Genomic DNA, 11258 nt, shown 5'->3' with positions numbered 1-11258 from the left:
GGTGTTGATATTAGTTTAGTTCATATAAATAAGTTAATTATTGTCTACTACCATTGGAATATAACCCATTTGACATATCAGTGTAGTATGTGGCATGATTTCTTGCTTGGGTAGGCAATTCCTTGCTTGCCCTGCCTAGACCTCCATTTTTGCCCTAGGCGAGGCGTTTGGCCATTGCCTAGCGCCTAGGCGTGCCTAAGCGCCTCCTAGGCACTGCCTTTTCCAACAGAGACCTCATTCTGAAATTCCTTGAACTTTTCAAAGGTCTCAGACTTGTGTTTCATTAAGTAGACATACCCATATCTACTTAAGTCATCAATGAGGGTGGGAACATAACGATAGCCACCGCGAGCCTCAACGCTCATTGGACCACACACATCAGTATGCATAATTTCCAATAAGTTGGTTGCTCGCTCCATTGTTCTGGAAAACCGAGTCTTGGTCATTTTGCCCATGAGGCATGGTTCGCATGTGTCAAATGATTCAAAATCAAGAGACTCCAAAAGTTCATCTGCATGGAGCTTCTTCATGCGTTTGACACCAATGTGACCAAGGCGGCAGTGCCACAGATATGTGGGACTATCATTATCAATCTTACATCTTTTGGTATTCACACTATGAATGCGTGTAACATCATGTTTGAGATTCATTAAGAATAAATCATTGACCAGCGGGGCATGACCATAAAACATATCTCTCATATAAATAGAACAACCATTATTCTTGGATTTAAATGAGTAGCCATCTCGTATTAAACGAGATCCACATACAATGTTCATGCTCAAAGCTGACACTAAATAACAATTATTAAGGTTTAAAACTAATCCTGTAGGTAAATGTAGAGGTAGTGTGCCGACGGTGATCACATCGACCTTGGAACCATTCCCGACGCGCATCGTTACCTCGTCGTTCGCCAGTCTCCGCTTATTCCGCAGCTCCTGTTTTGAGTTACAAATATGAGCAACTGCACCGGTATCAAATAACCAGGAGCTACTACGAGTACTGGTAAGGTACACATCAATAACATGTATATCGCATATACCTTTGGTGTTGCCGGCCTTCTTATCCGCTAAGTACTTGGGGCAGTTCCGCTTCCAATGACCGTTCCCCTTGCAATAAAAGCACTCAGTATCAGGTTTGGGTCCATGCTTTGGCTTCTTCCCGGCAACTGGCTTACCAGATATGGAAAATCCCTTGCCGTCCTTCTTGAAGTTCTTCTTACCCTTGCCTTTCTTGAAACTAGTGGTTTTATTGACCATCAACACTTGATGTTCCTTTTTGATTTCTACCTCCACTGATTTTAGCGTTGAAAATACGTCAGGAATGGTTTTCACCATCCCCTGCATATTGTAGTTCATCACAAAGCTCTTGTAGCTAGGTGGGAGCGACTGAAGGATTCTGTTTATGACCGCCTCGTCCGGGAGGTTAAATTCCAGCTGGGACAAGCGGTTGTGCAACCTAGACATTTTGAGTATGTGCTCACTGACAGAACTATTGTCCTCCATCTTACAACTATAGAACTTGTCGGAGACTTCATATCTCTCGACCTGGGCATGAACTTGGAAAACCATTTTCAGCTCTTCGAACATCTCATATGCTCTGTGTTGCTCAAAACACTTTTGGAGCCCCAGTTCTAAGCTGTAAAGCATGCCGCACTAAACGAGGGAGTAATCATCAGCACGTGACTGCCAAGCGTTCATAACGTCTTGGTTCTCTGGGATGGGTGCTTCACCTAGCGGTGCTTCTAGGACATATGCTTTCTTGGCAGCTATGAGGATGATCCTCAGGTTCCGGACCCAGTCCGTATAGTTGCTACCATCATCTTTCAGCTTGGTTTTCTCTAGGAACGCGTTGAAGTTGAGGTTGACATGAGCGTTGTCCATTTGATCTACAAGACATTTTGCAAAAGTTTTTAGACTAAGTTCATGATAATTAAGTTCACCTAATCAAATTATTTAATGACCTCCCACTCAGATTAGACATCCCTCTAGTCATTTAAGTGATACATGATCCGAGTCAACTAGGCCGTGTCCGATCATCACGTGAGACGGACTAGTCATCATCGGTGAACATCTCCATGTTGGTCGTATCTTCCATACGACTCATGTTCGACCTTTCGGTCTCTTGTGTTCCGAGGCCATGTCTGTACATGCTAGGCTCGTCAAGTTAACCTAAGTGTTTATGCATGTGTAAATCTGTCTTACACCCGTTGTATGTGAACGTTAAAATCTATCACACCCGATCATCACGTGGTGCTTCGAAACAACGAACTTTCGCAACGGCGCACATTTAGGGGGAACACTTTCTTGAAATTATTATGAGGGATCATCTTACATACTACCGTTGTTCTAAGCAAATAAGATGCAAAAACATGATAAACATCACATGCAATCATATAGTGACATGATATGGCCAATATCATATAGCTCCTTTGATCTCCATCTTCGGGGCGCCATGATCATCTTCATCACCGGCATGACACCATGATCTCCATCATCGTGTTTCCATGAAGTTGCTCGCCAACTATTACTTCTACTACTGTGGCTAATGGTTTAGCAATAAAGTAAAGTAATTACATGGCGTTTAATCATTGACACGCAAGTCATACTATAATTAAGACAACTCCTATGGCTCCTGCCGGTTGTCATACTCATCGACATGCAAGTCGTGATTCCTATTACAAGAACATGATCTCATACATCACATATATATCATTCATCACAACTTTTGGCCATATCACATCACAAGGCATATGCTGCAAAAACAAGTTAGACGTCCTCTAATTGTTGTTGCATGTTTTTTACGTGGCTGCAATAGGGTTCTAGTAAGAACGTTTCTTACCTACGTGAAAGCCACAACGTAGACATTGAAGGATTGTGTCAATGACTGCCTCATCCGGGAGGTTAATGTCCAGTTGAGACAAGTGGTTGTGCAACCCAGACATTTTGAGTATGTGCTCGCGGACAGAACTATTTTCCTCCATCTTACAACTGTAGTACTTGTCGGAGACTTCATATCTCTCGACCCGGGCATGAGCTTGGAAAACCATTTTCAGCACTTGGAACATCACATATGCTTTGTGCTGCTCGAAACGCTTTTGCAGCCCCGGTTCTAAGCTGTAAAGCATGCCGCACTGAACGAGGGAGTAATCATCAACACGCGACTGCCAAGCATTCATAACGTCTTGGTTCGCTGGGACGGGTGCTTAACCCAGCGGTGCTTCTAGGACATATGCTTTCTTGGCAGCTATGAGGATGATCCTCAGGTTCCGGACCCAGTTCGTATAGTTGCTACCATCGTCTTTCAGCTTGGTTTTCTCTAGGAACGCGTTGAAGTTGAGGTTGACATGAGCATGGGCCATTTGATCTACAAGACATTTTGCAAAAGTTTTAGACTAAGTTCATGATAATTAAGTTCATCTAATCAAATTATTTACTGAACTCACACTCAGACAGACATCCCTCTAGTCATCTAAGTGATACATGATCCGAGTCAACTAGGCCGTGTCTGATCATCACGTGAGACGGACTAGTCATCATCCGTGAACATCTCCATGTTGATCGTATCTTCTATACGACTCATGTTCGAAATTTCGGTCTCTTGTGTTCCGAGGCCATGTCTGTACATGCTAGGCTCGTCAAGTCAACCTAAGTGTTTTACATGTGTAAATTTGGCTTACACCCGTTGTATGTGAATGTTAGAATCTATCACACCCGATCATCACGTGGTGCTTCGAAACAATGAACTCTCGCAACGGTGCACAGTTAGGGAAAACACTTTCTTGAAATTGTTATGAGGGATCATCTTATTTACTACCGTCATTCTAAGCAAATAAGATGCAAAAACATGATAAACATCACATGCAATCAAATAGTGACATGATATGGCCAATATCATTTTGCTCCTTTTGATCTCCATATTTGGGGTGCCATGATCATCATTGTCACCGGCATGACACCATGATATCCATCATCGTGTCTCCATGGAGTTGTCTCGCCAACTATTACTTCTACTACTATGGCTAATGGTTTAGCAAAGAAGTAAAGTAATTATATGGAGTTATTCAGTGATACGCAGGTCATAAAATAAATAAAGACAACTCCTATGGCTCCTGCCAGTTGTCATACTCATCGACATGCAAGTCGTGATTCCTATTACAAGAACATGATCAATCTCATACATCACATATATTTCATTCATCACGTCCTTTTTGGCCATATCACATCACAAGGCATATGCTGCAAAAACAAGTTAGACGTCCTCTAATTGTTGTTGCATGTTTTTTACATGGCTGCAATAGGGTTCTAGCAAGAACGTTTCTTACCTACGCCAAAAACCACAACATGATATGCCAATTTCTATTTACCCTTCATAAGGACCCTTTTCATCGAATCCGATCCGACTAAGGTGGGAGATACAGACACCCACTAGCCACCTTATGCAACTAGTGCATGTCAGTCGGTGGAACCTGTCTCACGTAAGTGTACGTGTAAGGTCGGTCCGGGCCGCTTCATCCCACGATGCCGCCGAAACAAGATAAGACTAGTAGTGGAAAGTAAATTGACAAAATCTACGCCGACAACAAAATTGTGTTATACTCGTGCATAGAAACTACGCATAGACCTAGCTCATGATGCCACTGTTGGGGATCGTTGCAGAAATTAAAAAATTTCTACGCATCACCAAGATCAATCTATGGAGTAACTAGCAACGAGAGAGAGAGGGGATTACATCTTCATACCCTTGAAGACCGCAAGACGGAAGCGTTACAACAACGCGGATGAGGGAGTCGTACTTGAAGTGATTCAGATCGCGGTGGATTCCGATCTTAGCGCCGAACAACGGCACCTCCGCGTTCAACACATGTGCAGCCCAGTGACGTCTCCCGTGCCTTGATCCAGCAAGTAGGAGGGAGAGGTTGAGGAAGAGGGCTCCAATAGCAGCACGACAGCTTGGTGGTGATGGAGTGGCAATACTCTGGCAGGGCTTCGCCAAGCTCTTCCAGAGGAGGTGAGTTGTTGGGGAGGGGAGGGGTTGCGCCTTGGATGTTGTTCTCCAGCCCTCACCTCGCCCCTCTATTTATAGGAGAAGGGGGAAGGGGGCCGGCCCCCTCTAGATAATATCTAGAGGGGGGCGGCCAAGGGGAGGGGGCTTGCCCCCCAAGCAAGGGGGCGCCCCCTTTAGGGTTCCCCCTCCCAACCCTAGGCGCATGGGTCGAGGGGGGTGCCCGGCCCTCTAAGGGCTGGTTCCCTTCCTTCTACAGCCCATGTGGCCCTCCGGGAGAGGTGACCCCTCCCGGTGGACCCCCGGTACCCCTCCCGTCGCGCTGGTACAATACCGGTATGCCCTCGAACATTTCCGGTGACCGTATGACAACTTCCTATATATAAATCTTCACCTCCGGACCATTCCGGAACTCCTCGTGACATCCGGGATCTCATCCGGTACTCGGAACAATATTCGGTAATCACATACAAGTCTTCCTAATAACCCTAGCGTCATCGAACCTTAAGTGTGTAGACCCTACGGGTTCGGGAATCACGTAGACATGACCGAGACAGCTCTCCGGCCAATAACCAACAGCGGGATCTGGATACCCATGTTGGATCCCACATGTTCCATGATGATCTCATTAGATGAACCACGATGTCGAGGATTCAAGTAATCCCGTATACAATTCCCTTTGTCAATCGGTAGTTGGTTGCCCGAGATTCGATCGTCGGTATCCCAATACCTTGTCCAATATCGTTACCGGCAAGTCACTTTACTCATTCCGTAATGCATGATCCCGTGACCAACCACTTGGTCTCATTGATCTCATTATGATGATGCATTACTGAGTGGGCCCAGAGATACCTCTCCATCATACGGAGTGACAAATCCCAGTCTCGATTCATGCCAACCCAACAGACACTTTCAGAGATACCTGTAGAGCACCTTTATAGTCACCCAGTTACGTTGTGACGTTTGGTGCACCCAAAGCACTTCTACGGTATCCGGGAGTTACACAATCTCATGGTCTAAGGAAATGATACTTGATATTAGAAAAGCTCTAGCAAACGAACTACATGATATTGTGCTATGCTTAGGATTGGGTCTTGTCCATCACATCATTCTCCTAATGATCTGATCCCGTTATCAATGGCATCCAATGTCCATAGTCAGAAAACCATGACCATCTGTTGATCAACGAGCTAGTCAACTGGAGGCTCATTAGGGACATGTTGTGGTCTATGTATTCACACATGTATCATGGTTTTCGGTTAATACAATTATAGCATGAATATTAGACAATTATCATGAACAAGAAAATATAATAATAATCATTTTATTATTTCCTCTAGGGCATATTTCCAACACAGGCCTCCAACTTCTTCTTGAAAGTACTGGTCTTGAGGCCCCTCAGGATCTCCGCGTTGGCGCGTTCGGCCTGGCCGTTGCTCCAGGGGTGCGCTACCGAAGCGTAGCAGATCTACATTCCAAGGTTAGCACAATATGTTTTGAAGAGATTGCTAGTGAACTGCGAACCGTTGTCCGTGATGATGAGGTTAGGGACCCCGAACCGACTCACGAGGCCTTTGATGAACTTGACCGCGGAGCCTGCTGGGATGGTGCGGACGGCTTCCACCTCTGCCCACTTGGTGAACTTGTTGATAGCGATGTAGAGGTAGTGGTAGCCCCCAGGCACTCGAGGGAATGGGCCCAAGATATCCAGCCCCAGACCGTGAAACCACGAGAGCGGGATCATCTGTAGGCCCTGAGCTGGCTGATGGATCTTCTTGGCGTGGAATTGGCAGGCCTCACAGGATTTCACCAGCTTGGTCGCGTCGTTGAGTGTCGTAGGCCAATAGAATCTACTGCGAAATGCCTTGGCAATGAGTGTCCACAACGACGAGTGGTGCCCGCAATCTCAACCGTGTATGTCGGCCAGCAGCTCTTTCCCTTGTTCTCTGGAGATGCAGCGTAGGGAAACGACATTCGGCCGCTTCCAATACAACTCACCGTCTTGGATGCAGTAGGCCGTGGCCTGCCGGGCCACGCGCTCCGCGTCCTCTTCTTTCTCTGGCAGCATGCCTTGCGTTAGGTATTCCTTGAATTCCTTGGTCCAGCATCCCTCCTGAGGCTCCAGCGCCAAGAGCAGGCGTGCTCCCGAGGTCGGGCCACAGGCCGGGGCTCCTGAGGCAGGTGGTTGAGGGAGTTCTTCCCGAGGTTATGTCGTTCTTGAAAGAGGTGGTGCCGCTGACGGCTTGAAGAGTCGTTCCTCGAAAATGCCAGACTCCTGGGGCAGCCGTTTGGACGCCCTCCTGGCGATGTCATCAGCCTCTTAGTTGGTGCCGCGGGGCAGATGCTGCAACTCCAGCCCCCAGAACTACTTCTCCATCTTGCGTACTTCCGCGAGATATGCTTCCATGTGCTTGTCCTTTGGCTCGTTCACCTTGTTAGATAAGTTGACGAGGAGTTGTGAGTCGCCCTTGATGATGAGGCGCTTCACTCCCAGTGATGCCGCCGCCCTTAGGCCTGCTATGAGGCCCTCGTATTCTGCTGTGTTGTTGGAGACCTTCTCGCCCTACTGGAAACAGAGCTGTATGGTGTAGTAGAGCTTGTCCTGAGTGGGTGATATAAGCACTACACCAGCACCCGCACCCTGTCGTGAGAAGGCGCCATCGAAATGCATGGCCCAGCCATTGGGTGCCTCACTTCCTTGGGAGAGAGACCGATCGTCATCCACTTTGAGCTCAGGTGCGTCCATCCATTCGGCCACGAAATCAGCAAGCGCGGCTCCCTTGATGACCCTGGTTGTGCTGAATTCCAATTGAAATGCCTGCAGCTCGATGTTCCATTCGGCGACTCGCCCAACAGAGTTGGGTCTCCTGAGTACCCTTTCCAATGGGTAGGTTGAGACGACCTTGATGGGGTGACCTTGAAAGTTGTGCCACAGCTTACGCGAGGCCACCAAGAGCGCGAGTGAGAGCTTCTGAGGCATGGGGTACCGTGCCCTTGAATCCCGCAACACCATGCTGACGAAGTACACCGGATGCTCGACGAGGGTGGGTGCGCTGATGTGGCCTGTGTCTTCCAGAGGTTGAGGCGCCTCCTAAGACAATGGAGCCCCTAGCGCCTTGTCGCTTGGTGGGACCTCTTCAGCCCCAGGGGCATCGTCCCGCTGAGCTTGGTCCCTTGTCGTCGTTGTCGTGGCCCTCGCGAGGCTTTCTTGGTCTTGATCTGCCCCAGCTGAGGCCGTGACAGAGGGGACGCCGCCTCAGCCTGGCGCCCCTCCCGAACCTCCACCAAGGCCGTGCTGGCAGAGTAGGGAGTGGCGGCGAGGTAGCTAGAGCACCAGGGGCTCGAGAGGGCGCGGCGCCACCATCACGGGAGGGCTGGTAAGATATATCTTGAGGTCTTGAAACACTTGGTCGGCCTCATGAGTCCACTCAAATGGTCCCTTTTTCTTCCTCAGCTTGAAGAATGGTAGGGCGCGCTCCCCCAGCTTGGAGATGAAGTGCCCTAACGCGGTCACGCGACTAGCAAGCTTCTGCATTTCTCTGAGGGTTTGTGGCAGACTCATGTCTTCGATCGCCTTGACCTTCTCCGGGTTGGCCTCGATCCCCCTGTGGGACACGAGGAACCCAGGCAGCTTGCCGGAAGGCACGCCGAACACGCACTTCTCCGGTTTGAGTCGCAGGTCTACCTGGCGAAGGCTCGTGAAGGTCTCCTCCAAGTCTTGGATCATGGTCCTTGCCTCCCGAGATTTCACCACAATGTCGTCGACGTAAGCCTCGGTGTTTCTCCCAAGCTGCTGGCCCAAGGCAATGTGCATCAGTCGTTGGAAGGTCGCGCCCGTGTTGTGCAGCCCAAACGGCATGCAATTGTAGCAGTATACCTCACATGGGGTCAGGAAGGCTGTCTTCTCCATGTCTTTCACCGCCATCTTGATCTGGTGGTAACCAGAAAACGCATCCAGGAAACACAGCAGGTCGCACTCGGCAGTGGAGTCGACGATCTGGTCGATGCGTGGAAGCGGGAACGGATCTTGGGGGCAGGCCTTGTTGAGGTTGGTGAAGTCAACACACATGCGCTCCTTTCCCCCCTTTTTCGGCACGGCAACGGGGTTCGCCCGCCATTCAGGGTAACGAACCTCGCGAATAACACCTGCCGCCTCCAGCTTGCGGGTTTCTTGGACGATGAAGGCCTGCTTCTCCGTGGAATGTCACCTCGCCTTCTGCTTTACAGGGCATGCATTGGGGCACACCTTCAGGTGATACTCAATCACCCCTCCTTGGGACCCCCACTAGCTGCTTGGCTTCCCACGCGAACACCTCGTTGTTCGAGCGCAGGAATTTCACCAACGCCTTCTCTTGGTCGGGGTCAAGGTTGGCATGTACGGTGAAGGTGGCTCCTGAGGACCCATCTTCCTCAACTGGCACCTGCTTGGTCTCTGCCTTATCTTGAGTGAACAGCTGCTTCTTTTTGGTCAGTGCAGCTTCCTTGGCCTTGAAGGCATACGCGTCGGTAGGCTGCGCCGCCGCGGCGGCCTTGAGGGAAAGCTTGAGCGCCATAAGAGCCTCCTTGGTATCTCCAGCTATGGTGAGGATGCCCTTGCTACCGGGCATATTCGTGAGGTTTTAGGCTGGATGGGTCACCGCCATGATCTGAGCCAGGGCAGGGTATCCGAGGATGGCTTTGTACGGGAGGCCGATGTGAGCAATGTCGAAGTCGACCGGCTCCATGCGGTAGTTGTCGCGGGTGTCGAAGGTCACGGGAAGGCGGATCTGCCCCAGGGGACTGGAGGAACCGCCTCTGATGCGTGAGAAGGGCTTGCTGGGACGGAGCCGCTCCAGTGGTACGTCGAGGAGGCCGAATGCCTCCACCGAGAGCACGTTGAGGTCGGCACCACCGTCGACGAGGGTCTTGGTGACGGCCACGTGGCATATGGTGGGCGTGCAGAGCATCGGGAGTGCACCCGAGCAGGTGGTGGTGACGGGATGATCTTTTGAGCCGAAGGTTAGGTCGGCCTTGGGCGCCACCCAACCCGGGGGAGCTCCTTGCCGCGCGAGGATGGTGCTGATCTGGCAGAAGAATGTCTTGACGTGGCGGTCTGAGAGTGGCGCTTGTGAGCCGCCGAGCAGCGCCGCGACCGCGGGGGCAGCGGAGCCGTGAAGCGCGCGGTGAAGAGACAGCGCAGCTCCTCCCAAGATGCCACCATGGATCCGGGAAGGTTGAGCAGCTAGGCGCGCGGGACGCCGGTAAGGGCTAGGGGAAGCCAGTTGGCCAAGACCTTGCTGTCGCCCCTAGCCCTAAGGACGGCCTCCTCGTATGCCAGCAGGAAAACCACCGGGTCCGTCGTGCCGTTGTTGCACGGCGGCATCTCTGGCCTAAACTTGGGAGGCCATTGCACTTGCCGTAGGGCGGGGGCTAGGGCTCGGAGCCCCCTGGCCAGAGCACCTGCATCGATCGCCAGGGCCGGAGCGCGATGTTCACCATGAGGGAGAAACGCGGTGTTGGCGGAGCTCGGGCCGACGGGAGCAAAGTTCCTACGCACCCCTACCTGGCGCGCCAAATGTCGGATTTAGGGTTCCGGCAAAACCCTTGAGGTTCGAACACTGGGGTGCGCATGAATATTTCTCCCTAGCGAATGTCTCTCTCAGCCTCGCCACGATCTCTAAGCTTAGCTCGATGAACTCACAACAGAAACACAAGATTTATACTCGTTCGGGCCACCGTTGTGGTGTAATACCCTCCTCCAGTGTGTGGTGTGGTGGATTGCCTCTTGGGCTAATGATGAACAGTACAAGGGGAAGAATAGCCTCCTGAGGCAAGGTGTTCTTGTGCTTGCTGGGTGGTTCTGCTCAAGGTCCCATCCCCTTCCTATGGTGGTGGCTAGCTCTATTTATAGAGGCCCTGGTCCTCTCCCAAAATATTGAGTGGGAAGGGATCCAACAACGGCCAATTCGAAAGAAGACAGCTAGTACAAGTTATCCTGACTAAAGGTGGTCTTCACCTGCCAGAGGCTCTGGTGGTGACACCGTCTTGGGCTCCACGGTGACCTACGTCCTGCCGTCCTGCTGGTCTTGGTCTTGTTGCACTGATATGGAAACCTTTTCCTGATGCCTCGGTACTCCGCGCCTGCGCTGGCCCCCTAAGCACCAAAGGGGAAACAAGGACACTATGCGCGCTGGCGCCCGCTTGGCCTTGGTCTTCATGGCTTGCATCAAGGGAACCTCGTGAGGTACCCCTTGCCTTGATCTCTCCGCCTCCCT

Source organism: Triticum aestivum, chromosome 1B (assembly GCF_018294505.1).
Source record: "Triticum aestivum cultivar Chinese Spring chromosome 1B, IWGSC CS RefSeq v2.1, whole genome shotgun sequence".
Taxonomy (NCBI): Eukaryota; Viridiplantae; Streptophyta; class Magnoliopsida; order Poales; family Poaceae; genus Triticum; species Triticum aestivum.
The sequence above is the reverse complement of the archived record's forward strand: the minus strand, read 5'-3'. Positions refer to the sequence as shown.